Source organism: Chenopodium album, chromosome 14, assembly GCF_948465745.1.
Source record: "Chenopodium album chromosome 14, dcCheAlbu1.1, whole genome shotgun sequence".
NCBI classification, from domain to species: Eukaryota; Viridiplantae; Streptophyta; class Magnoliopsida; order Caryophyllales; family Amaranthaceae; genus Chenopodium; species Chenopodium album.
Window position 1 is genome coordinate 28,719,803 of NC_137847.1, and position 5,173 is coordinate 28,724,975.

The 5,173-nt window shown below is 41.2% G+C and overlaps 1 non-coding gene across 1 annotated transcript; it reads left to right on the forward strand.

The window, feature by feature from the left end:
• Nucleotides 1-1,589: 1,589 nt before the first annotated feature.
• LOC145580399 (small nucleolar RNA R71) lies at nt 1,590-1,695 on the forward strand. Its single transcript, XR_014099454.1, has one exon. It is a non-coding gene; the product is annotated as a small nucleolar RNA R71 (small nucleolar RNA).
• The last annotated feature ends 3,478 nt before the right edge of the window (nt 1,696-5,173 follow it).

Below are 5,173 nucleotides of genomic sequence, written 5' to 3' on the forward strand. Positions count from 1 at the left end.
ATATTGCACATGGGATAGAAAAGTTACCGGGGTCTTTCAACATGGGTGGCATCTTGTTCATGATAATTGCACTACAATTCTCGGTGAGATTCACCGTTTCAACCAATTCACACTTTCTCCTTCCACTCAATATGTCTTTTAAAAACCTAGCATAATTAGGCATTTGCTTGATAGCATCGGTAAAAGGAATTGAAAGATGAATTTGCTTCAATGTCTCAAGAAACTTTCCAAATTGCACATCTAATTTGTTTCTAACAAATTTATGAGGATATGGTAGCTTTTGCAATTGTTTTGTTTCCCTCTCTTTTTCTCTTTTCTCTTCACTCTCTTTTTCAAAATCATTCTCTTTTTCACATTCTTTTTCTCTTTCACTCTCTTGATTTTTCTCTTTTTCTTGCTCACAATCACTCTCAAGGGGAGGCTCACTCATGTTCATTCTCTCATTGCTTCTCTTAGGAACACTCTCTTCCAACACCTTCCCACTCCTAGTAGATATGGCATTAACGGGCCTCTTAGGATCTAGTCCTTGGGGTGGAAGTTTGGAAGTGCTAGCCCCTTCCTTCAAAGCATTGGCCAATTGTGAAATTTGAGTTTCAAGCATTTTATTATGAGTCATTACTTCATTAAACTTCTTGTCACTCGTGGCCATGAAAGTGTTGAACATTTTGGTTTGACTTTCCATCATTTCCTCTAGATTAGACTTACTAGGTGGTGATTGGGCATAATAGTTATCTTGGGGAGCTCTATTACCTCTCACATTTGAATTGGAAGCATTTTGATTAGAAAAACCTCTATTATTATTGTTGTTCCAATTATTCCTATTATTATAGTTCCCCCCTTGGTGATATTGGCCTTGATTCCCATAATTCCCTTGATTATTATGGTTATGGTTACCATAACCACCTTGTTGGTTGTAGTTACCTTGGGGATTTTGTTCCCTTTGGTTCCTATTACCCCATTGGTTTTGGTTATGGTAATCATAATCATTTCCTCTTTGGTTATAAGCATTTCCCCCTTGTTCCCTTCGATTCGGTGGTAAATATCTTTGATTGTCATTCCTAGGTCTATTATCATAAGACAAAGCATTGACCTGTTCATTTTCATTATCATTACCCTCTTCATAATGGGATTGGGGTTGGGAATCATAATTACAAGAAGAGGTATCATGGTCATATGACCCACAATTTTCACAAAACAAACACCCATGTGGCATGTTATTAGATGTAGAAGGAGAAGAGTTAGAATTCATACCTCTCCCCTTAGATTAGGAGGGATGCTCTTGTTGTGAAGTGGAAGTCTCTAGCTTTGCCTTGATAGATGTCATCTCCTTGCCAAGATTGGCTATTTGAGATGTCAAATTATTGATGGCGTTGAGGTGATCGACGGAGTAGACCGCATTCCCTCCTTTGCTTAAAGACTCCCTCTCTCCTTCCTGCCAATCCATGTGGTGTCTCACCACATCCTCAATTATCTCGATGACTTGCTCCTCCGTTTTCTTCATAATCGGGCCACCCGCTCCTGCATCCAAGCTAGTCTTTCCTTGTGGGCTCAATCCCCCATAGAAAATTTGAAGCACTTGATATGATGGAATGCCATGATGAGGGCACTCCCTTTGATATTCTTTGTATCATTCCCATGCCTCATATATGGTTTCACTAGCCCTTTGACGGAAGACTTGGATCAAAGCCCTTGCCTCGGCCGTCTTCTTTTGAGAATAGAATCTCCTTAAGAAAGCCGTGGTGACCTCGTCCCAAGTTCTCAAGGAGTTAGGCCTCACCTCCTTCTCAAGCCATTCAAGAGCCCTTCCTATCAAAGAAAAAGGAAATAGCTTTAGTCTCACAAACTCTTGAGTTACCCCATTTACCTTGATTGTGTTGCAATATTTCTCGAACTCGTTCAAGTGTACAAGAGGGCTCTCATGTTTTGCTCCACTATATTGCCTCCTTTCAATCAAATTTATCATCGCGGGCCGAATCTCGAAGTCATTGGCTTGAGTGACGGGTGGAGCAATGCCGCTTGAAGCTCTATAAGCTCCCGAAGTTCCCAACTCCTTTAAAGGTCTTTGAGGTGGTGGTTCCGCGTCACCCATTTGATCTCGATCCTCCTCGAAATTGGTCTCTCTAGTTGGGGGAGTAATGAACGGCCTAGAACCGGCTCTTTTTCTCCTTCTATAAGTTTGCTCAATCTCGGGATCGTAAGGTACCAAGATCCTGTTATGAGTTCTGCGCATACACTCTCAACAAACGCAATTAGTACCAAGGCTACAAGTGTAGCCAAAAAGAAACAATTCTTTTTGAAATTTTTATGGTTTATGGTGAACTAGACTCAAGTAATCAATTAGCAATCAACAACACCGTTCCCCGGCAACGGCGCCATTTTGATGTAGCGTTAGAACGGTCGCTCATTCCACACTCAATCAAACACATTTATTAACAAACACCTTACAAACCAAGCATAATGACAAGTAAGAGTTCGGTCCACAAGGAACAGGATAAGGTTGCTAAAGATCTTAACACTTAAGCTAATTCGAAGTCAATGGTGAATAGGGGTTCGTCAAGTAGACAAACAAACTATGGTTCTAAATCAATGGACTAAAGACACTAGGGAATGGGATCCACTCAACCAAGGCAAGGCAAACAGGAGTAAAATAGACAAGCTATAGCAAGGACTATATGTAAAATCAACCTCATGCAATAAGAAAACAACTCACACTACTAAACTTAGATTCCTCATTAGTCTAGCAATAGATGATACATAATCAAATTATAATAAGTAATGACATACTCAACTTACACTTCCATGTCAAACTAGGCATATCATGCTATCAAGCTCCTAAGTCAAGGGTAGCTAATCCTATCATGAAGAACTAACAAGCAATCTCATATAATCAATTTAATTGCAATACAAACATCAATGTTTCTCCCATATCTGCATAACTAACCCAAAAGGTTGAGCTTCACCCAACCCCTAGCAAGAAGACTACTCACAACTCATATTTATCAACATGCAATCAACAATTAGGGTTCTAACTACTTCAATAATTGGGGAAAAGTGTTTAACGATTGAAATAACTATCATCCAATAACAAATTACCAAGAACTTAAGAAGATTTAATAACATGCAAAAGCAAATGAAATCAGAATTTAAGTAGAAAAAGGTTGGAGAAATTACTAATTGAAGCTTGAAATTGAATAACAATGGAGGAACTTATCTTCTACAATGATTGAGATTGAGAATTCCAAACTAATAATTGAAATCTAACTAATGATTTGAGATTATTTATGTTTCTACAACTACAAACTAAGAGGAAGCTCAGAAAACTTGGATGTCATACAATTGAGTCTAAGGGGTTATTTATATGACCCTCAAATAAAAAGGACGGAGAAAACAAGAGTCGGGATTTTCTGCAGGTGCGCACGGACGTGCCAGGGGTGGCACGGACGTGCCATCCTAAGCACGGACGTGCAGATTTGGGCAGTAGCTCAGATTTGGCCAGGCTAACTGCACGGCCGTGCAGTTTATGGCACGGATGTGCTGGCTGAGATGCACGGACATGCTGAAGCCTTGCACGTCCGTGCCAAATCGAGCAGTAGCTTGGTTTGGCTAGGACTGTCCTGCACGGCCGTGTAGGACATGGCACGTCCGTGCAGGGTCTTCTAGGCCCTTCTCTTCACATTTTCCTTGATTTTTCTCCATTGTCACGGCTTCTATCCTTGGTTTATCATCCATATGCCTCAAATGATCGTTTTTAGACCTACAATCTCAACAAAAACACTAATAACCCGTGAAGCAAGGGATACACAAAAATTGAATGAAAATAGGATAGAAGTTAACCAAAATGCCAATATATCGAGTAAACACGGCTCAAAACCACCCTAAAATCATATCAAATAACAAGTTATCAGTAAGAAAAGCTGCGAAAAATCGGGGAGAGAGAAAGGGGAAATAAGGTGGAAAACTTGGGGTTATAAGGGGGGCACGCGCCAAGCTGTTGCGGCTGGTGCGTGCGCGCAGGAGCTTGGTGCGTGCACACCAACACAGGGGCTGGTTTGCGTTGGCTGGCGACAAACTCTAAAAACCCCTGCCTACCTGGTGCGTGCGCGTAGGCAGGGGGTGAGTGTGCACTAGGTAGGGCTAGTTATGCTCAATAATTCGGGCTAAACTCTGATCCCTATGGTGCGCGCGCGCAGGGATGTGGTGCGTGCGCACCAAGGGGGTACGGGGATGGTTCGAAAACCGACAATATTTTCCAAAACAAGTGAAAAATTTATGACCCCTTTGGTGTGCGCGCGCAGCCTTTGGTGCGCGTGCACCAAGCAATAATATGTCATCCATGAATATACTTTTGTGTTTTCATAAGGGTATATTTGAAAGCGCATTCGAAAAAGAGAAGAATATCAATAAAAATGCAAACATGAGAGCATAAAACCCCAACAATATTCCACCTAAACTTAACCAAACCTCGAGAAAGCTTGAAATAACACCAAAATTGTTGGAAATTGTCTCCGAATCAATCTCATGGTACCTAAAATCAAGAAAACCAAAAGAAAGAGAAATAAGAAAAATCTCAAAGATAAAAGAAATAAAGAAAAATGTAAAATCAAAAGAAAAAGGTTAGAAAACCGGGTTGCCTCCCGGGTAGCGCTTGTTTAACGTCATAGCTCGACGTCCTCCACCAATTAAGGTGGTTGCCGGAAAAGCAATGAGTGAACAAGGCCAAAAAAAGCACCATCGAAATACTTCTTGAGAGGATGGCCATTGACCTTAAATGGAGAAGAAGAATCCACCATTGAGACCTCTACAACACCACTTGGAAAAACATTCTTGACCAAATAGGGACCGCTCCATCTTGACATGAGCTTTCCGGGAAACAACTTCATTTTTGAATTGTAGAGAAGAACCTTATCGCCGACACAAAAATCTTTCTTCTCAATAAGCTTGTCATGTGTTTCCTTGGAACGAGCTTTATACACACTAGCACAATCATAAGCATCAAACCGAAGCTCCTCTAACTCATGAAGATCTAACCACCTTTTCTCCCCCGCACTTGCCAAGTCAAAGTTTATCTTCTTGATTGCCCACAACGCACGGTGTTCAATTTCAACCGGGAGATGGCTTGTCTTGCCGTAAACTAGGCGGTATGGAGTGGTACCTATGGGGGTCTTAAAAGCCG